Source organism: Papio anubis, chromosome 10, assembly GCF_008728515.1.
Source record: "Papio anubis isolate 15944 chromosome 10, Panubis1.0, whole genome shotgun sequence".
Lineage (NCBI taxonomy): Eukaryota > Metazoa > Chordata > Mammalia > Primates > Cercopithecidae > Papio > Papio anubis.
The window spans coordinates 321,678-344,920 of record NC_044985.1 but is presented as its reverse complement, the minus strand read 5'-3'; positions in this window follow the sequence as shown (position 1 = coordinate 344,920).

The window sequence follows — 23,243 nt, the reverse complement described above, 5'->3', positions numbered from 1 at the left end:
ATAACTCTTTTTATCTATAAAGTGTTTTTTGTAAGCCTCATGGTAACTGCAATGCAAAAACACATAATAGATTACAAAAAAAAATGAATTAAAACATGCTACCAGAGAAAAATTACTTAGTCACAAAAGGAAGAAAAGAATAGAGAAATTACAAAACAATCAGACAACAAGCAACGAAGTGGCAGTGGTAAATCCTTACTTATCAATGATAGCACTGAATGTAAATGGACTCAGTTCTCTGATTAAGACACAGTTCACACTGGAGAGAAGCCTCCAAATATAAAATTTTTTAAAAGACACAAAATGGCTGAACAAATAAAGAAACAAGATCCAACTATATGCGGTATAGAAGGAATCCCCCTCCACTATAAAGACACACATAGACTGGAAGTGAAGGCATAGAAAAATTAAATCAATAAAAATATAAACCAGAAAAGAGCAGGAGTAGCTACATTTACATCAGACAAAAATAGACTACAAGTCAAAGGCTGTAAGAAGAAACAAAAAAGATCACTATATAATGGTAAAGGGGCCAATTCATCGAAATGATATAATAATTATAAATATCTATGCACCTAACACCAAAGCATCCAATTATATAAAACAAACGCTAATAGATCTAAAGGAAGAGAGACTGCAATACAGTAGCAGTAGGGGACTTCAGTCTCCCACTCTCAGTAATGGAACAGACATCCAGACAGAATATTCACAAAGAAACATCAAAGTTAAACTACATACTAGACCAAATAAGCCTAACTGACATTCATAGAACATTTTACCCAATTGCTGCAGAATACACATTCTTTTCATCACACCTGTAATATTTTCCAGAATGGACCATATTTTAGCCCAGAAAACACCTCTATACAAATTTAAAAATCTAGAAATCACATCAAGTATCTATTTTTTTTTTTTTTTTCTGAGACAAAGTCTTGCTCTATTGCCCAGGCTGAAGTGCAGTGGCATGATCTCAGCTCACTGCAACCTTCACCTCTCGGGTTCAAGTCATTCTCCTGTGTCAGCCTCCTGAGTAGCTGGGATTACAGATGTGCACCACCACACCCCCGGCCATATCAAGTATCTTTTTCACCACAGTGGAATAAAACTGGAAATCCATGACCAGAGGAACCTCGGAAAAGACACAAACGCATAAAAATAAACAACATGCTCCTGAATGGCCAATGGGTCAGCAAGGAAATCAAGAGGGAAAGTAAAAAATTTCCAAAGGCCAGGTGCGGTGGCTCACGCCTGTAATCCCAGCACTATGGGAGGCTGAGAAGGGCAGACCACCTGAGGTCAGGAGTTCGAGACAAGCTTGGCCAACATAGTGAAACCCCGTCTCTACTAAAAACAGAAAAATTAGCTGGGTGTGGTGGCAGGCACCTGTAATCCCAGCTACTCGGGAGGCTGAGGCAGGAGAATCGCTTGAACACGGGAAGTGGAAGTTGCAGTGAGCCGAGATCGCACCATTGCACTCCAGCCTGGGGGACAAGAGCGAGACTTTGTCTCAAAAAAAAAAAAAAAAAAAAAAAATTCCAAAAATCAAATGACAGTGGAAATACACCAAAATCTGTGGGAGACAGCAAAGTTGTACTAAGAGGCAAATGTATAGCAGTAAACACCTACATCAAAAATGTAAACAAACATCAAATAAGCAACCTAATGATGCACCTCAGGAAATTAGAATCACAAAATCCAAACCCAAAATTAGTAGAAGGAAAGAAATAATAAAGATCAGAGCAGAAATAACTGAAAGTGAAACTTTAAAAATTATAAAAGATCAATGAAATAATGTGAAATATCTATGCAAGAAAAACTATAAAACATTGATTAAAGAAATTGAATAGGACACAAAAAAGTGGAAAGATAGTCCATGATCATGGATTGAAAGAATTAATATTGTTAAAACAACAATATTACCCAAAACAGTTTACAGATTCAATGTAATGTCTATCAAAATACCAATGGTATTCTTCACAGAAATATAGAAAGCAATTCTATATTGGTAATCCTAAAATCTACATGGAACCACAAAAGACCCTGAATAGCCACAGCAATCTTGAGGGGAAAAAAAAAGCTGGAGGCATCACATTACCTGACTTCAAATTATACTACAAAGCTATAGTAACCAAATCAGCATGGTAGTGGCATTAAAACAGACACAGAAATCAATGGAACAGAATACAGAACCATGATACAAATCCACACATTTACAGCCAATTCATTTTTTGACAAAGGCGCTAAGAACATACAGTGAGAAAAGAGCAGTCTCCTCAATAAATGGTGCTGGGAAAACTGGATAGCCATATGCAGAAGAATGAAACTAGACTCCTATCTCTCACTACATACAAAAATCAAATCAAAATGGATTAAAGGCTTACATCTGAGATCTGAAACTATGAAACTACTAAAAGAAAACTTTGTAGAAATGCTCCAGGATGTTGATCTGGAGCTCAAAAGCACAGGCAACAAAAGCAAAAATGGACAAATGGGATTATATCAAGTTGAAAAGCCTCTGTACATCAAAGGAAACAATTAACAAAGTGAAGAGACAACCTACAGAATGGGAGAAAAATTTGCAAACTATCCATCTGACAAGGGATTATAACCAGAATATATAAGGTACTCAAACAACAGTAAAAAAAAAAAAAAAAAAAAAGTAAAAATGGGCAAAAGATCTGAAATAGACATTTCTCAAAAGAAGACATTTGTATAATGGCCACTGCACATATGAAAAATGCTCAATATCAGCAATCATCAGAGAAATGCAAACCAAAACCACAATGAGACATCATCTCACCCCAATTAGAATGGCTTATTATCAAAAAGACAAAAAATAACATGCTGGCAAGGATGTGGAGAAAGGAGAACCCTCATATGCTATGGCTGGGAATGTAAATTAGTACAGCCACTGTGGTAAGCAGTATGGAGGTTTCTCAAAAAGTAAAAATAGAATTACTATATGATTCAGCAATTCCACTATTGTGTGTACATCCAGAAGAAAGGAAATCAGTATCTGCACTCTCATGTTTATTGCAGCACGACTCACAATCGCCAAAACATGTAATCAACCTAAATGTCCATCAATAGGTGAATATGCAAAGAAAATGTGATATATAAACACAATGGAATATTATTCAGTCATTAAAAATAATGAAATCCTGTTATTTGCAGCAACATAGCTGGAACTGGAGGTCAGTATGTTAAGTGAACTAAGCCAGGCACAGAAAAACAAATATCACATGTTCTCACCCATATGTGGGAGCTAAGAAAAAAGGTGGGGGGAGGTTCTCAAGAAGATAAAAAGTGTATTGGTAGTTATCAGAGGCCAGGAATGGTAGAGGGCAGCAGGGATTAAGTGAGGTTGATTAATGGCTGCAAACATATATTTAGATAAGTGAAGTGAGACCTGGTGTTCAATAGATCAGTAAGATTACTGTAGTTAACACTAATGAATTATACATTTCAAAATAACCAGAAGATAATAATTTGAATGTTCCTAGCATTAAAAAAGATAAATATTTAAGGTGACGAATAGCCCAATTACCCTTATCTGATTATAGAAACGTATCAAATTATCACATGCACCCCAAAAATATGTACCTCTGATATATCAATAAAAATAAAAACACAGGCAGAGAGGAAGAGAATGCTCTCTTACTCCACCCTTTCATTCTATCTGGACTTCAACTGATTAGACAAGATCCACCCACGTAGGGGAGACCATCTGCTTTATTCAGTCTATGAATTCAAATTAATCTCATCCAGAATCACCCTCCCAGAATAATGTTTGAGCAAATATCTGGGCACCCCATGGCCCAGTCAAGTTGACATATACAATTAATCACAGAGACTAAACTGCATTTTCCAACTCTAGACTCCAGAATCGTGACTTACAGATCCAGGAAGTCTGCAGAATGTCTAGATCCTCATACACAAGTATAATTAGAGGGATCTTAAACTTGGAATTGTATGAAGACCACACAGGGATTTGCTGGACCATCTGAGCCCACATTCTGGAATAAAAACTATGTATCACATCATGAGTGAAGCAAACTTAAATCAATTCCGCTGTAAAGATACCCAGTGCAGAGCTGGGGCTGTCTCAGTTTGTGTAGAGTAACTTCAGCAGAGAGTCAAAGCACGGTGAAGTCCAACCTCACCACTAACAGCAAGGGCGAGGGCACGGGTAAGCTCCTATAACCAGGCCTCCATGGCTGGCTGGAGTGCAGCACTCCTGCTACACCTCCTCCTACTCCCACTGTCACCTCCCCACCCATGTGCTCTTGGCTCTGCCCACTGCTGAGTGTGGCATTGTCAGGTAGGAGCTGGCCACATCTACCCCGAGGCAGAGAGGCTGTCCTCTTCCTTGAGATCCCTGCTCAGAGCTAAGGTCCCTTGCTCAAAGCTAAGCACTTTCCCAGAGCCCCAGCAGCCACCCCAGGTCTCCTTGGCCAGAGTTGATTGCAGGCTGGACCCTAACCCAACCAGAGGCAGGAGGCACCGACCAAGCCACCAGAGTGGGGCTGGGGCTGGGGATGGGGCAAGACTTGCACAGCATGGAGCTAGGTGGAGAAGTGCAGCCCAGCATGGGTGGTACAAACTAATGCCTGAGTTTCTGCTCACACAGTGAGGACAGCAGAGGGGAGGGGAGGCCGCAGGCCAGGTGCCCCATGCTGCCAGCGAGAATTGGCTCTGACCAGCTGGGATCAGGCTGTGGCTTGGGCTCACAAGTGTTCTCCTTCATCAGGAAGACGAGCATTTGTGGTATCATCTGAGATACTTCAGGGAAACTGCTGGTTCATGGTAAGCATCCGTCGAGCATGGTTTCAAGATCATTACTTACGCTGCAGTTTTGAAATGACCAAGAAGGCCTCATTCAAAAAGTGTATGCTGTTGCCCCCATCCCTCTGTCATTCCCCTACTTGCTGGCTGAGGCCTGGAATCCCTTTATCAAGGGACAAAGTTTTCCTTAATCTAATAAAGCACGAGGCTGGAAATAGAAATCCCTGTAGTGAGAGCCTGCCGTGGCCACATGCACCCAGAGTAAACCAAGCGGATGACAATATGGCCACAGCCAGCCCTGAAGGGCCCAGCCTTCTCCACTAGCGAGCCTGCTCACGTCCCAGACATGGTGACATCAGACCCTGGCCTGGACACGGATTTGTAACTGGGGGTTAGGGTGGGCCTAACCAGACACAGGCACAGGAGCACTCCCAGAATCCTGAGGAGGAAGGACAATTCAGGGGGACTGAGGACCCACTCTGCCCAGCCCTAGGCATCTGTTTCCACACTAGGCAGCATGGAGGGCCTTGTCCCTGCCCTGGGCCCTCCCTCCCTGAGGCTGAACTTGGTGTGTCCTTGTCCTATTGCACTAGTGTCTGCTCCTATCTGTCCTCGCCCCTTCCCTCTGGGACCCACCAGACACATGTGATGTGGCTACAGTCGCCTCCTCCTCCCCACCTCCGCACTCCCTCCCCAGAGCCCGCCTGGCACCTACCCCAGCACCCAGGTCCTTGCCTCTGGAAAGTTCTCTGCTGGATCCTATGGAAAGGCCAGTCCCGGGCCAGGGTACACGCATTGAGAGCTAGACACAGGAGTCTGGGACCAAACCCACCTGCTCCCTGGCCAACCCATATCCTAGGCCCCTCACTCCCACCTAAATCCTCTAAGCCTAGGTTTCTGCTTATGTAAAATGGAGAGTCACAGTGTTTCCCCAGGCTCTGGCGTGAAGCTTCCTGAAATAACGATGGCGATGTGCTTTGTTGGTGCCGGGCACTGCACAGCCCTTGGTACACAGAGGGCCTGGGCTGCTCCCTGACTCACCCACATCCTCCCATTGCCGTTGCAGCCTCCGCCTGGAAAGCTGGGCTTCCCGGTCAGTCTCTCTGGACCCTGGGCCCTAATTCTTCCGCATCTTGGTGATCAGTAGGACCTGCTTCCAGCAGAAAACCACCCACAAAGCCCAGGTGCCACAGGCTGGGTCTCCCATCACAGCAGCTGCGGGCCACAGTCCGGGGGAGGGGCGGGCAGTGCCCTCCGCAGGCCTGTTCCTCAGGAAAAAGCTGGAGTTGCCATCAGCCCAGTGGGGTGAAGCCAACTTTTCCCCAGGGCTTTGCAGCCAGAGCCTCCTCATGTCCATTCAGCTGTGCCAGCCACGTGCTTCCCCCCGACACTGCCTCCTCGTTGGTTGAATGAATAAACAAGCAAACACGGTTCTGGTTCTGGCGTTGGCCTGTGGAGTCAAAGCGTCAGGGCCACACTCGCTCCACGGCCTTCCCAGGGCAGCGAGGGTGCCTGGATGCCAAGGCAGGGGCCTGGGTGAGTCAAAACCCCTCGGGACCTGCCCCTCATCCTCCCCTAGAGGCCTAGGCGTGCGGGGTGAGCCCAACCTCTCCTTTCCATGAGACTCAGAGCAGAAACTTGGGACCTCCCAGAGCAAAGAAGTGTGAGGTGCGGGAAGACACCGGGTGTCTGCAGCTGGGCCTGCCCCACCGAAGACTAATTTAGTTCCTCCAGGCTACTGCAGGGCTCCATAATCAGCCCAACACAAAAATCAATACACACTCACCAGATCCATTACAGAGACGTGAGGGGGGATGTGCTTTCACGCCTGCTTTTTGTAAATCAGCGTATCATCTTCTGTCATTTTTCTGATTATAAATCTGTATTCATTGCAGAGAATTAGCAAATAGAGGAAAGGATGAAAAAGAAATAAAAGCTCTCCATAATTTTCCTACCCAGAGAAAACCGCGGTGAGCAACTCAACACATTTCTTTATTTCTCAAGTGAAATTATATGGAATATTCAGTTTTGTAACCTGATTTTTCAGTTAGTTGTTTATAATACCATATTCCTACTTCCTTAAAAATTCTCAAAACCCATGAATCTTTCTTCTGGTCTTTCACTGTTAGGCGTGACGTTGTTTCCCATGTTGCACCATCGTAAACAGCAGCACCATGGCAACTCCTATCCCACATCTCTAAAGCAGTCACTGCGGTCATCCCTCCCCACATGCTCCTCCCGGGCGTGCAGCCAGGCGGTGTCCCAGCCTCCCTGCACGTAAGAGTGAGTGACTGAGCTTGGACGGGCCCTGGAAGCCTCCCACACACTTTTCCCCTGGGAAGCCAATGCTTATAATGCCAGAGCCTTCATCAGCGTGGTCCCTGAACAATCCCAGGGAAAAGAGAGGCCCTACAGATGGGGCCAGCAGCCCAGGAGAGCCAGGTGACCACGAAATAAATTTCTGTTTTATTAAGGCATTACCTGTTTGGGTCTACCTGTGACTATGCCCCTCTCACCAATCCAGGTACATTCCCAAAAAATCTTACCAAACTTTCAGTGTGGCCCATAACCCCCAGCCCCTGGGTGCTAAGAGCCACTGTAACGACCCCTGTAGAAGGTGCACAATGGGGGTCTGCAGGGAGAATGCTAACTCAGGACAAAGACGGTGCAGGCCAGCGCCACGTGAGCTCACCATGATGCTGGGAAGCAGTCCTAAAAGAAAGGAACCCTCCTACCTTCCAGCCGCCTTTGGACTCGGTCGTCAGAGCTCTCACCATCTGAAGAGAAGACAGACGTGGCGCAAGTGCACAAAGGCATGACTTTCGGTTTCGAGAGGGAAGCGCCCCGCATGGGAGCCTGGCAGGGGAAACGTCTGCCCACAGGAAGGGCGGAGCTGGAGGGTCTCCCTGAGGAATCGACCTCCACACTGAAATCTGAAGGATGAGATGAGAGAAGTAACCTGGTAAAGGGGAGAGAGACTCAGAAGAACATCTGGCAACATCTGAACATCTGAGAACGTCAGGCAAAAGAAAGAATGGCTGAAAATTTCTCCCCAAATAACGGTCTTCCTCCACATTCCCCACCTTAGCAAATCGCCCTGTCAGGCAACCAGCACCTCCAACCAAAGAGGCAGGAGCCATTCCACACACTCTCCCACCCACCCCAGGCCACGGTCCATCTGCACGGCCCACCTCCACCCTGGGTGCCTTCACCCACGACCCCTGGCCCAGACTCCACCCTCAGCGGAGGGTCCTTTCATGACCAATCTGGTCACAGCATCCCAGCTTCAATTCCTGCATCCAGTCCCACTCCTCTGAGGGCAAAATAAAAGCCACCACCTCCATGCGGCCTCCTGGTTTCTCCACTATGGAAGGTGTGTCCAACCCTCTTTGTTCCAGGGATCGGGTCTGGCCAGGGGAGCTGAGATGCAGAGGCTGCCTGCTTGTCTAGCAGAAAGACAGGTCTGTGCTATTTGGTGTCCAAGTGCTCAAGATAGAAGCAAGCCCAGGGTCCGTGAGACCCGGAGGAGAGTTACCTCCTGGGCTCAGGCTGGAATCAGGGATGGCTTCCTGGAGGAGGTGGCACCTTTCCCAAGTCTCAAGGAGCAAGTGGGAGTTACCTGGAAAGAGGAGGAGGGGAATCGGGAAGACATGAATGGTGGTCCTGAGGCCCTGGCTTTTTCAGAGAAGGCTCACAGGTCCCTGAGGGTGGGAGTCAGAGAAACGCTCTAGCTTTCAAAACCACAACCCCCTGAGCCCCTCAGAGGACCTCCCAGGCCAGATGTTGCTTCCACCGGAAGCTGTCAGAAACTTTGGGTCGCCTCTCTTTACACCAGGGTCCCCACGTGAGGACAATGCTTGCGCTGTTTGCCGCTCTCCTGTGCTGTATGCCGCTAGGCTCTGGGGCCGGCCTTGCTGGGCGTCCTGCGCTCTGGCCCCTGCCCGGATACGTGGGTCTTCCTCAGTTTCCCGGGGAGTTCTCATTTCACATGAGCTCAGCCACGTGCAGGCTGCCCATTCCACGGGAGACTTGCATTGAGCTGGCCAGGGCACTGGGCTGCAGAGGAAACAGCTCCTCTCCTGCGGTCACTGCCCTGCCGAGTCCTGTTCACCCTTCCTGACAACAGTGATATTTTCACATTTGCATTCCTGGCCACTGGCCCTGTGTTGTCTGTGAGCATGTATTGAATAAATAAGTGAGACCCTGGTGTCACACCAGAAGGTCCCAGCCGGCAGGAGAGCCTGGGATTGCAAGGCTTTGCCACGCTGTGCTTCCCTCCCCCGTGCCTGCCCGTGGGGAAGAGTGTGGGCAGGTCCTGCGTCTCCCTCAGCATCAATCCTGACTCCTGAGATGCCAGAGTGGGCCCATAGTTACTGTGGTGACCCAGGCTGGTGAGCACTCCCACCTCCACGCGCATCTGTCTGCCCAGGGCCATCCCCAGGGTAGAGGTTCCTGCAAGGCCTCAGGACCAAAGTTCCGCACTGAGATGGGCCCGTCCAGAGACCTCTCAGTCCCCTGGACTCCCTGCCTCTGCCCTTCTCCTGTCTGTGCCTGGCGTCAGTCCGAGGGATGCAACAGTAGGCAGCGCCCGCAGGAGGGGCGGGCAGGCTGGAAAGACAGATGGTAAATAAGGAAGTATATCATCTCCTGTCTGGTGGTGATAAATGAGCAGGGTGGAGAGAGACGGAGGCATCTGTAGATCGGTGCTCTCTGACAAGGTGACATTGAGCCAAGATCGGAGCAGAGAGTGTGAGAGAATGCAGGGGTGGGAAGGGTTAGTGGACACAGAGCAAGGACAAAGGCCTGGGGGACAGCGGGTATGTGCTCTCGCGTGTGTGACTGAGGTGACTGAGAAGGGATCATAGTGGCTGGAGCCGAGAGGGGCACACTGGGGCGGGAGGCAAAGTGGGGAGGCAGATCCGGGGGACCAGGGCAGGCCTGACCCGAGGGCTTATCCACACAGACACCTGGGGCAGAAGGGGAGGCAGAGGAGAAGGTGGACCAGGGGATGCTGGGCGGCAGCTGAGCAGCCAGGGTACAAAATCCATTTGGAAGGCAAAGCCCTTTGCTTCGAGGAAAGGGGGCCCCCTCAAAAGGGGTGAGCCAGAGAGAGGAGCCACCATCTGCACGAGGGCATGAGCCACCCCTTGAAGCGGACAGCTTCCCCGGGGATTTTGTGGGATCGTCACTACCCTGGGTTGCTTGACAAACAACGCCCAGGTGAACACAAACGTGTGTGTGCATGCGCATGTGTGCTTCTCCCTGAGCGCAGGACATGAATCCACCCCATCTCCCTAGACAGAGATGGACGTGAGCAGGTTAACAAAGACAAAGTCACTTTCTTTCCTCCTAATCACTAGAGCTCATTGCCTCCAGGCAAGTGTGAGGGATGGCGGGACCCGGCCTCTCGGAGACCCCACAAATGAGTCTTTATCCCCCAAAAGAGAAGTGCAAAGCACCACGCTGTGCTTATTATGTGCCCTAAAGTGTGTCTTTCATTCCAGACCCAACAGGCCAGATGGTCACTGGTAATGCTACTTTAACACACATGGAATGCAGCCTTGATTTATATCAATTTAAAAAGGTCCTAACTCCTACTGTGTGCATGACAGGCAATTACACAACGCAGTATAATGCAACACAACAGCACGGTACAACGGAGTACAACACAACACAGTGTAACATAATATCATACAGTGTAGTGCAGCCTGGCACAACACAGTGAGTACAACACGGTCCAGCGCGACACAGGACAACGTCACGGCACACAGGACAGTACAGGAGAACACTAAGTGAGCAGGACGAACACTACAGCACAGCACAGGACCATATGCAAGTAATGTGATGCAATCATTATACAGCCTGGAGAAAAAAGGGACGTACATTCAAATTCTGTGACTTTGGGCAAGGACCTTCCTGTCTCTCATCCTCAATGTATTCATGTGGAAAATGGGACAACAGCCCCCTTCACGGGTTTGTGGCAGAAATAGGATGAGATCACGGGTAAAGCTCCAGCCCCCAGCACATTCACCACCACGCCCCACCCCAGGTAAGCATGCACAGAGAGCAGTGTGGACGCCTGAAGAGGGTCAGGGTCAGAGGAGTCCGAGTCAGGCCCCGCAGGACACCTGGGAGGCCAGGGAGGAGGGCGGAGGGGTACAGCAGGGTCACCTACTGGGCACGGACAGCAGCAGCTGCAGGTCTCAGGTGAGCGGCTCCCACTCCACCAGCATCAAGTGGCTGGAACCGCCTCCTTGAGCTCTCCAGCAACCCTAGCAGGAACACACAGGCGATCAAGCTGCGACAGCTCAGAGCAGGGGCTCATGGCCAGAATGAAGCCCTGAGTGCAGCCTGGTGCCCTGAGGAAACTTGCCGTGCCCAGCAGCAGACTCCTCTCTGCTCCTCGGGGTGGGCACTCACACCCAGGGCCATCTGGCTCTGCTGAGCTCCCAGCTGCTCATACATGGGGTCACCAGGCCCGATACCCAGCCTCCTCCAGCCCCTGCCTCACCTCTGTGAGATGAAGATGGTGAAGGCCTGGTGCCCACTGAGGGGTGCCAGAGGTGCCCTGGGGGAGCCTTGCAGCAGCCAGATGAAGCTTGACCACCCATCTCCAGAGCTCAGCCTGGCCCTTTGCAACCCCACCAGCCTCAGCGAGCCCCTCCCCAGGGCTAGCCTTGGCCCCGAAGCCTGCTCACCCTCCACCCCTGCTGTCTGTGCTTGTCCAGAGCAGGACCATTTGCCACAGTGGAAAGGATTTTCAGAGGCAAGCTGCCATCCTTCAACAATATTTATGAGGTTGTCACAAGGTGATACAGAAATATTCACAAATATAAAAAGGCCTGCCTCCAGATACCTATATTTTACAGTAAGCTCTGGATGCAGACAGTTTTGGCTACACAGAAAAATGATTCTGATATGATTATTAAACTCATGAAACAACTTTTTCCACATTTATCCACAGATGGGGCCTCAAAGGTCCTCCAAAGAAAGGTTCTCTACAATGTTCAAATCTCCTCCCCACTGTCCACCCTCGCCCCCCGTGAGGGTCCTCCCAAGCCCACCCCATTGTGGGGCTGCAGGACAGGAAAGGCGGGAGATGGCGGAAAAGCAGGAACTCCAGCCTGGGCCAGCCAGAGCCTGAGATGCTGCGCTTCAGGTTCTTACCCTCAGGGCAACGTGGCCCAGGAGGCACATGGAGTGTGGCCAGGAGAAGGGACACCATGCCAAAAAGCAGGCTGCAGCCTTCCCGGGGTCCACAGTGCTCCCAGGTGCTTTTAGCTGTGGACACCTTTTCCAAATGAAGTCTGAAAAGGAAACACGCCATATCAAACAGGTGAAAGCAGCATGGGCCTGGATGGCGTGGGCATGGAAGGCTCAGAGCCCCGACTGCCATGCCTGCCCTCCTGCCAGTCTGGGGACTCCTAAGACACAGCCTGCAAGCTCCACACAGAAAATCCTTCTCCAGCTCCTGAGACCAAGCCCACACGCATTGTCTGAAGCTCTGTGAATTGTGCAGCAGGATAAGACCTTTCCAGGAGTGACAGGCGAGACCCCTGAGGGGAGTTGTAGGTGACACAGTCCACAGGGCCCCACAGGACCAACTGCTCGGTTCCTCAGCTTTCACTTCTTGGATACCATGGCAGGGCTGGACCCATGGGGCCTTGGGATCCCCCAAGGGGGTGATGTCTTCCAGCTCAGAGGCACCCCAAGCCCACCTATGCCACTGAGGCCTACCAGCACCACAGGGACAAACTGGGGGTCCTATGCCTTGACCAAAGGGGTATGATCTAAGGATTACAAAGGCAAAAATCCACTCTCCCATCGCAATGTCATAATCTCTAGATCCAGCTTAGCTTCTTTCTGTCTCTACTGCTTATCATCACAACTCATCGCATGGTGGGCAGGGACAGGTGGCCAGGGACAGAGGAGGCAATGCTGCCATGGACCGGGAGGTCTCCGCCTCAGGGGCTCCTGGTCCCAGGTGACACAGGAACCACTCAGGATGGGGGCCTCCCCTGCCCTGTGAGGTCTTCCCCTAGTCCTGGTCTCAGTCTTGGTTATCACAGCCAAACACATGCAAACAAACCTCATGCAAAGATGAAGAGAAACAGGAAACGTGGGGAGGCACGAACCCGTGGCCTTGCCACGGCCTGTTTAATGCACTCAGGCAAGCGGTGGAAAGGCATGGCTGTCTCAGGCCTGACCCTATGGAGATGCCTACTGGAGAGGCCCCGTCCTGGCACCACTGCTGAAGCGGGCCTCCCCAGTTGCCTGGGAATCCCAGACCACGTACACCCTCTTTCCTTTGGTTGGAAGGAAACTCCAACTTTGAAGGGAAGGTCCTGGGCCGTGCCTGGTGTGTGTGGCCCCGCCCTGCACCGATGCTGGGGTCACCCTTTGCCCGCATGTGGTGTCTGTCTGTCCGCTGAGTGAGAAGCACCGCTCTACAGGGTGCCTTGGATCCGAGGCGTGAGGTCAGGCAGGACCCTGTAGCTGAGCACTGGGCGGAAGTGTGGCATGGGCTGGAGCCCTGGCTGGGGCCCTGTACTCACAGGTCCTGAGAGGACTGGGAAGGAAGCCCCGAAGGTCCCACTTGCTGTGCTGGGCTGGGTTCTGCAGCCAGGAAGGTCTGAAGGGCCAAGAAAGAAGGGACTGGGCTTGCTCTGTGGCAGGATCAACCCTAACAAGGAAGGCGGTGGGAGAATCCCTGCAGCAGACAGACCAGTGTCCCCAGGAGCAGAGGGAGTCCCACTGGAAGTGTTCAAGCAGAGGGGTCTCCCAGGGTGGGATCTGTCTTCCCTCTGCCGGCGAGGCAATTGGAGTCCGAACAGGGTGCACCTTGTCCAACCTTGCAGTAAGTCGTGGCAGCTGGAATCCGAACAGGGTGTCGCTTGTCCACACCTTGCAGTGAGTTGTGGTCCCTGGCCATCGCCCAGCCCTTCCCTTGACAGCAAGCAGCATGGCTGAGGTCTGCGGTGGACAGACCTGGCCTCCATGGTACCGCCTGGGCAGTCACCAGCTTCTCATAGCCTCCTGCCCCATCCAGAAAAAGCACAGGGGCCAGTGTGAGGATAACTCGGGGATGTCTGTCAAGCCCTATTGTGGTGCCTGGTATACGGGGGAAGCTGAGAAGACGTCAATCTTCTTTTCTGACTCCCACCGCAGCCGGGTCACTGAGGATCCCTCCCCTTCCCAGGCCCCAGCCTCCCTGCCGGAGCTCCCGCTCTCGGGCACACCCAGTGTTCAGCGTGGCCACAGGAAACAGAATTCACTCTGGTCGGCTCGAGGGAAAGGTCGACACTGAGGCACGGGTGGACCCTGGGGGGCGGCCACAGTGGGGGCCTCTTACCACCCTCCGGCAGCAGGGAGGGTCCAGGCAAGGAAGCACCAAGAAACGGAGCCCGGCAGGGAGGGGACGGGGAAGGAATGGCCACCCTCATCCCCTGCCTGTGCCTCCCGCCGGCCAGACCCAGCAGGAAGCCAATGGGCAAGGGAGCCCCAGGGCCTGTGCAGAGGGTCTCTCCCTAGGGCAGGGCAGGGCAGGGGAGGAGAGAAGTGGGGCGAAGGGGACAACCCAGCATCCCACAAAGAGCAGCACCTTCCTGAGGCCTGAGGCCTGGCAGGCGCTGTGGTTCTCCACACCATTGTTTCAGGTCAATGCCGCCGATGGAGGGTCACTAACTCCTTCTTACAGGAAGTTAAACTGAAGCAGAGTGGGACGACGATCTTCCTGGGACTCAGTCACCCCAGCCCGGCCGGTCCTGTCTGCAGGAAAGGGACAGCGCCAGAGTGCAGGGTGCCTTCTCCAAAGGGCACAGCCCAGGACACACGTAGGGCGGGCCCAGGGTGAGGGCACAGAGGAGAGGCTGAGGGATGTGCAGGCTGTGCGGGTGGGAAGGGCCACAGCTGGGCAGGATGCAGCAGGAATCCGGAGAGAGGAGAGCGGGGCGGCAGGAGCAGGAGTGGAGGCCCCGACACCGCAGAGGACGCTTGGCGAGGGAGCGCCTGGGGTCTCTCCCAGACGAGGCCGAGTCCACTTGTGCACCCAGAGTTCGGTGGAGTTTTGCTCAATCGCTCATCAAATAAAGTCTGATCTATTTCCACAGGGAAGGAATCAAGTCAGCGGATAAAGATTGTTTCCATGCAGTGCCGTTTTTGCCACATGTCCATGTGGGTGTGTGGGTGTGTGGTGTGTGGCTGTGTGGCTGTGGGTGTGTGTGGGGGTGCGGGTGTGTGGGCTGTGTGTGTGGGTGTGGCTGTGCGTGTGGCTGTGTGTGGAGGTGTGGGCTTGTGTGGGTGTGTGGGTGTGGGTGGGTGGGTGGTGTGGGTGTGTGGCTGTGCGTGTGGGGTGTGTGGGTGTGGTGGGGGTGGTGGGGGTGGGGTGTTTGTGGGGGTGTGTGTGGATGTGTTTGTGAGGTGTGGCAGGGGGTGTGTGGGGGTGGGGGTGTGTTTTGTGTGGTTGTGTGTGGGTGTGTGGGTGTGTTTGTGGGTGTGGAGTTAATGTTAATAGAAGTATTTAATAATATGAAATTAATAATAATAGAGTATGGGGTAATATTTGTGTGTAGTAAGTGTGTGTGAGTAATGTCACCGTGGAAATTAATAATAAAGAGATGAGTAGGTATGTATATTTTGTGTGTAGTTATAATGTGTGTGGAGTGAGTAGGTATGTGTGGGGTTGTGTGTGGTTGTGTGTGTGCAGGTGCAATGGAGGTGGTGCATGTACATACCATGCAAGAGAGTCTGAAACATGAGTTTGATCACAGAAGTGTGTGGAGTGTAGGTGCTGTGTGTGTGTAGAGGTGTAGAGTGTGTTTGTGTGTGAGTGTGTGCCACGCAGGAAGTCTGAGCATGGGTTTGATCACAGAGGGATGTGGGTGTGTGTGCACGCGCACATGCGTGTGTGTGTTTGTGTGTTTGTGTGTGTGTTTGTGTGTGGGTGTGTGTGTGCCACACAGGAAGTCTGAGCATGGGTTTGATCTCAGGGGGGCGTGTGTGTGTGGGTGTGGGTGTGTGTTGTTGTGTGTGTGTGTTTGTGTGTGGATGTGTGGGGAAGTGGTGGTGTGTGTGTGTGTGGGTGTGTTTGTGTGTGTGTGGGTGTGTGCCACAGGAATCTGAGCATCAGGTCCTGGGGGGCGATGTGTGTGTGTGTGGGTGTGTGCTGCAGGAGAGTCCTGAACATAGGTTTGATCCACAGGGTATATATTAATGTCTCTATTAGTAGCGTGTGCACATGGATTCACACACATGTGTTGCCCATTTCTATGAGCTCCAGCTCACTCCGTCGGCATTTACCCCACCTCTGTGCGGAGGGACAGGCTGCAGCAGGCGAGGATCTGGCCCATGGCTCTGTTACTGCAGCCAGACCACCGTTCCCATGGTGCCAAGGCGGCTGAGGCTACAGCCCCAAACTACCCGAGGTCAGTCACAGGACAGCAGGACGCATGTGGCGGCTGCACAGGGGCACTGGCCATGGGGTGCAAGGCAGAGAGGAAGGTGGCCTCCCTGGTATTCACACAGCCATGGTGGGTGGCGCGAGGTGAGCCAGGCAGACTCGGGTAGCAGAATCTCGGGCTCCAGCACAAGAGATCAAGTGACGTGAAAACTCTGGAAGCCACAAGCTCTCTGGGAACCACCAGAGACAGCGGAAGTGCAGCGGGCAGGCCCCATACAGAGGCCGCCTGGGGAAGGGGCCTGACACGCCAGGCCCACACCTCTCACCGCAAGAGCCAGAGCACGTGGCCTCGTGTCTGAGCCCCAGCTGTAAACACAGCCAGGACCAAGGGAGAGGGCACCAGAACAGCCCCCAGCCCAGAGCAGATCCCAACACAGGCCAGCCCTTCCATTTCCCCTGCCGTCCACGTCCGCCAGGGCCTTGACTACCTGTCAGTCCAGACTCCAAGTGACCTGGAGGCCTCTGGAGGTAGCCCGGGGGGCGGGTTCAGGATCTCTCTCCCTTACGGTCAACCCAACAAGATTGCTTAGCAACTTGGAGGAGTCTGGACAGACAGGAATGGCTGGTTTGGGGAGTCAAACCTGGGGTTACATCTGCCATTTGGAAGTCACGTAACTTTGAGGAAATTATCCAACGCCCTGTGCCTCACTTTCCACAGTGTAAAGTGTGGTGCAACAAGCAGGATTTTCCTAAACTGACCCTGGGATTCCCTCCAGTTTGCCTGGACAATGAGCGAGCTGGGACCAGGCACCCCCTGATCCCAGTGGGAGGGGGTTAGCCAAGCTCAGCTTCTTCCCAGACCACAGAGTCTCTAGGCGGGGGGAGCTGAAGCTCCCAGACAGCTCCTACAAACATTGGGCACCCCAAACCAGACTGTGCTGGACGTGTCTGCTCGAGCCCACTGAGAAGACTGCTCTCACACTTGCCCTGAAGGAGGGAAGCCAGCAGAGCAGGGCCACCCACGGGGGCACAGCAGCACCCTGGCCTCAGAGTGGGAGGAGACATGCCAAGCCAGGCACAGTGACAGACTGAACAGCCAGACACAGTGACAGACACACAGGGCAACCAGGCACAGTGACAGAACAATGAGGCACAGTGACAGACAGAACAACCAGGCACAGTGATAGACAGAAGGGCAACCTGGCACAGTGACAGACACACAGGGCAACCAGGCACAGTGACAGACAGTAGGGCAACCAGGCACAGTGACAGACAATAGGGCAACCAGGCACAGTGACAGAAAGCAGGGCAACCAGACACAGTGACAGACAGAGCAACCAGTCAAGTGATAGACAGCAGGGCAACCAGGCACAGTGACAGACATAAAGGGCAATGAGGCACAGTGACAGACACCCTGGGCAACAAGGCACAGTAACAGACACACAGGACAACCAGACACAGTCACAGACAGAACAACCAGCCACAGTGATAGACAGCAGGGCAACCTGGCACAGTGACAGACACACAGGGCAACCAGGGACAGTGACAGACACACAGGGGAACCAGGGACAGTGACAGACACACAGGGCAACAAGGCACAGTGACAGCCAGAACAGCCAGGCACAGTGACAAACAGGTAACCAGGCAGCACAGTGACAGAGAGAACAACCAACCACAGTGACAGACAGGCGGGGCAACCAGCCACAGTGACAGACAGAACAACCAGGCACAGTGACAGGCAGACAGAGCAACCAGACACAGTGACAGACAGACAAGGCAACCAGGTACAGTGACTGACAGAACAATCAGGCACAGTGACAGACAGACACGGCAACCAAGCACAGTGACAGACAGACACGGCAACCAAACACAGTGACAGGCAGGGCAACCAGACACAGTGACAGACAGAAAAACCAGGCATAGTGACAGACACAAAGGGCAGCCAGGCACAGTGACAGACACACAGGGCAGCCAGGCACAGTGACAGACACACAGGGCTGCCAGGCACAGTGACAGACAGGGCAACCAGGCGCAGTGACAAATAGGGCAGCCAGGCACAGTGACAGACAGACAGACAGGGCAACCAGGCACAGTGACAGACACACAGGGCAGCCAGGCACAGTGACAGACGGCAGGTCTCACCAGCCTGAAACAGGGCTCAGTCATTCCATCAACAAACGCTCATGGAGCATCTACCTGTGGCACGTTATTCTAGGGCAGGTGGCAGAACAGGGTATGAAACAGACAAAAGCTTGTCCCTCACAGAGCTTACATTCTACTAACAGGAGACAGATAATAAATTAATTAACAGACTAGCATATTACAACACCTTAAGTTTTGGGTGGAAAATGCAGAGGGGACACTGGCACAGGGAGAGGCGCATATGTAAACCCCCATCTACCACCAGGCCTCTCTGTGGACTCACGCACTGAAATAACACCTCTGGGAGCCCTGCTATTACCTGGCCTGCACATCCCACCGTCCAGAGCACAGTCCCCTGTCGCTTCAGAACAAGAAAACTGAGAAGGGCAGGACTTCACCAGATTCTACCTTCAGACAAGTGCCAGAGAACACTCTTTTTCATATGATTCCTCTAATTTGGTAGCACATGGAAGCACTCCTCTGTCCCAGCCATTCCCCTTCCTATTTGTAAATCAGCATCCTAAACGGTGCTGCTTCAGTGAGCTGGTGACAAATGCACTTGAAATGCATTCTCCTGCACACCCATAAAGTTGATTTAATATTTCAATTAATCTTCCCTCTTCCTCTTCCACAATTTATGTGGCTGCTTTTTAAGCAAGTCTTCCTTGGAGCGTAAATGAGCACAAGCGTAAACATCAGTTAATTTATATGTTTCACTAGAGATAATTTCATATCCCTGAAGCACCTCTCCATCCCCTTTATGGGCTGGCGGAAGGGCTCCCCCGGCCGGCACATGGGGTGACAGTCTCTAATTGCATTGCCAATGAGGGTATCTATCGTGTTGTGTCTTGCCCACTTTGAGAGGCCGTAAATTCAGATGCCCAAGTAAATGAGGAGCAGGTATTCCCCCCCACAGAAGAGGACACTGAGCATGGCAGCCAGGGCATGGAGGCTGGAAGAGAACAAACTAGTCTTCTGGCAGGAGCAGGGGCAGGCAGCCAGCAGCTCTCTCTCTGATGCCGTCACCACTCGGCCAGTCTAGAAGGTTCATGTCACCCTTTAGCACTGAACTAAGCTCAGCTCAGAGACTTGTTTTGTGTTCTGCAGGGAAAGCATCCAAAATCCACACCTTCACCACTTTCTGGTATCCTGGGGGACACCCTGAGGCAAGGTGTTTCATGTAGGTTAATAGAGGAGAATTGCATTGCCTATTTCTAGCTTGGTAGGGAAGCCTGGGAGGGTGATGCTGGCAGGATAGGGACCTCGATCATCCTGACAGACCCGCTATATTAGGCGATATGAGCTCTTATTCAAGCTCTGTAACTGACGTGCTAGTTGGTCTTGGCCAAGCCACTTTCCTACTTTGGCCTCAGTGTCCTCACATGAATAGAATAAACTGATTTCCAGGTCCTATAAGATGGTGGACTCAGCCATGTGCAGTGGCTCATACCTGTAATCCCAGCACTTTAGGAGGCCGAGGTGGGAGGATCACTTGAGGTCAGGAGTTCGAGACCAGTCTGGCCGACATAGTAAAACCCCATCTCTACTAAAAATACAAAAAATTAACCGGTGTGGTGGCATGTGCCTATAATCCCAGCTACTCAGGAGGCTGAGGCAGGAGAATCGCTTGAACCCATGAGACAGAGGTTGCACTGAGCAGAGATCATGCCAGTGCACTCCAGCCTGGGTGACAGAGTGAGACTCCATCTCAAAAAAAAAAAAAAAAAGATGATGAACTAAAATGATCCCAAACCTCTTCTAATACAAACACCAAGAAATACTGGGTTAAGGATAACAAGTATTACATAAATAGCTAAGTTTATGAGAAATTTTTAAAAAATCTTTGGAGACAGAAACAAAGAAAAACTAAAATCTACACCCTGAAGTATATAAGCTGATGCCATGATGCCATTTGTAGAGTGGGAAGGTATTAGTACCAGTTAATTAGAGGGCTAAGTGTTAACATTTACATAGGACCAGGCAACAAGGATTCAGGAACATAAAGATGGCACAATTTTATAGAAGTACATGCAGTTTTGAAATGTATTCAAATATAACTTTCTGAAATTAAAAACATAGTTTTTGGGTTAAAAATCCAAAAAGATGGGTTTAATAGCAAATTAAATATGTTTGAAGAGAGAAACACTAAACAGGAAGACCTGAAAAGCTCAGTGAGAATAGAGATCAAGAGATGACAAATATAAGAGAAAGGTTAGGAAATGTAGGGCAGTGATGTCAACAATATGGTGAAATAGGAGGTCCCAGTCCTCATCCTCCCATACAAGCACCAACTTAACAATGATATACAAAGCAAAATGTCTTTATGACAAGTCCAGAATCTGAAAAAAAAAAAAAAAAAAAAGAGAGAGAACAGCTACATTGAAATGGCTGACAAGAGCAATTATATCTAACTTGTGTCAGCCCTTCCCTGAAACCAGAATAGTTCAGGGCCTGCAGAAAGTACCTCAGCCTATGACTTCTCCATCAGCGAGAAAGGAACAGTGAGTGGAGTATGTATTTATTGTTCCCAGTATTTTGAGGTGCTATCCAAGGAAGCATTTTCTATCCTACCTCACCCAGAGCTCTGGAAGAACTGGCATAATTTAAACACATGATTAAAGCTAAAAGCAGATGAATGGAGTGGGCAGCTAATTGCAACTGGCATGGCTTTGTAAGACTGGGAGAAAGTACACAATCCAGAAACTTCTCTACCAGGAAGGAAGGAGAGGAGTGGAGCATACACATTCTTATACAAGGTTTGAGAAGTTCCTGGAATCTGTAGCCAGGCTGATTGGCAAAGTTATTTCCCTCTCAAAACCAGTCCACAAAGAATGGGAAAGGTGTCTGTGTCTTTAAATGCACAAAACCAGGCAAAACTACAAGGAACATAAAGAATTAGGGAAATATGACATGACCAAAAGGAAAAAATTAATATCCAATAACCAACCCTGAAGAAATGGAGATCTATGAATTGTCTAACAAAGAATTCAAAATAACCACCCTACAGAAACTCAATGAATTAAACAAAATCAAGAAAACAATATATGGGCAGATAGCCCGTTCTCTGCTGTGCTGCCTGTTGCATCCTTGCAATAGACAGAAAGAGAGAGGAAAGAGGAAGGGAAGGGAAGGGAAGGGAAGGGGAGAGAAGGGGAAAGAAAGAGACAGAGAGAGAGAAAGAGAGAGAAAGAAAGAAAAAGGGAAAGAAAGAAAGAAAGAAAGAGAAAGAAAGAAAGAAGAGATGGAGAGAAAGAAAGAAGAAAGAAAGAAAGAAAAGAAAAGAAAGGAAGGAGAGAGAAAGGTTGAAAACTCCTCAAAAGAGAAATGGACCTCCAGGTTCATGAATCCCAAAGGATCCAAAATATGAAGAACCCAAACAAATCTGAGATAAATTTATAACCAAATTTTCAAAAGTCAAAGAGAATTTTGAAAGCAGTAAGGAAAAAGCAACTCTTCATATACAAGGGAACCTTCATGAGACTATCAGTGGGTCTCTCAGCAGAAACCTAGCAGGTCAGAAAGAAGTAAGGTAATATATTTAAAACATTGAAAGAAAAATGGTGCCAGCGGACAATATTATATCTAGAAAACTTGTCTTTCAAAAATGAACAGGAGATAATCACTGGCAAACAAAAGCTGAGGAAACTGTCACCACTAGATCTGCCTTATGAGAAATGCTTAAAGAAAGATGCTAAACAGCAACATAAAGCAAATAAAAGAATAAAACTCACTGGAAAAAGCAAATATATAGACAAATACAGAATGCTGTAATACTATAAAGGTGGTATAAAAATCGCATTTAATTTCAGTACAAAAATTAGACAAAACTATTAGGAATAACTATAACTACAAAAAGTGTGAGTAGACACAATATAAATCTGTAAATTATGACATCAAAAACAAAGTATGGGGTGGAAAGAAGTAAACATGGGGTTTTTAATGCAAGCAAAATTGAATTGTTATCAGCTTAAAATAGACTGTTATATATATGTTTTATATAAGCCTCATGATAATCATAAATACCTATCGAAGATACACAATAGAAAAGAGAAAGGAATTAAAACATATCACTACAAAAAAAAATCAATGAAACACAAAGACAACAACAGAGACAAAAAGAAAAAGAAAAAAAAACCACACAGACTAAAAAATGTTTAACAAAATATCAATAGTAAGTCCTTCCCTAGCAATAATTATTTTAAATATAAGTGCACTAAACTCCCCAATCAAAAGTCATATAGTAGCTGAATGGATTATTTTAAATGACTCTACTATTTGCTGTGTACAAGACACTTACTTTACGTTTATGGGCACTCATCAGCTGAAAATGAAGGGATGGAAAATAAAGAGATGCATACAAATGTTAAATAGAACAGACTGGGGATGGACATACTTAGAGCAGACAAAATGCACTCTAAGCCTAAAACTATCACAAGAGACAAAGAAAGACATTTTAAAATGGTAAAAGGATAAATTCATCAGGAAGAGATAGCAATCATAAATATATATGCACCTGACATCAGCACATTTAAATATATAAAGAAAACATTGAAAGAAATGAAAAGAAAAATAAACATAAATACAATGATGGTAGAAAACTTTAATATTTCCCTGTCAATAATGGATAGAAGGACATCCAGACAGAAAATCAATAAGTAAACAGTGCGCCTGAACAAAGCTATAGACTTAGAGAATCTAACAAACGTTTACAGAATATTCCACTCAATAGTGGCAGAGTACACGTTCTTCTCAAGCACTCATGGAACATTCTCCAATATTCATAATAGCCAAAAAGTCCAAACAACCCAAATGCCCATCAATTGATGAATAAATGAATAAACTGTGGGCCAGGTGCCTTGGCTCACGACTGCAATTCCAGCACTTTGGGAGGCCGAGGCGGGTGGATCAAGAAGCCAGG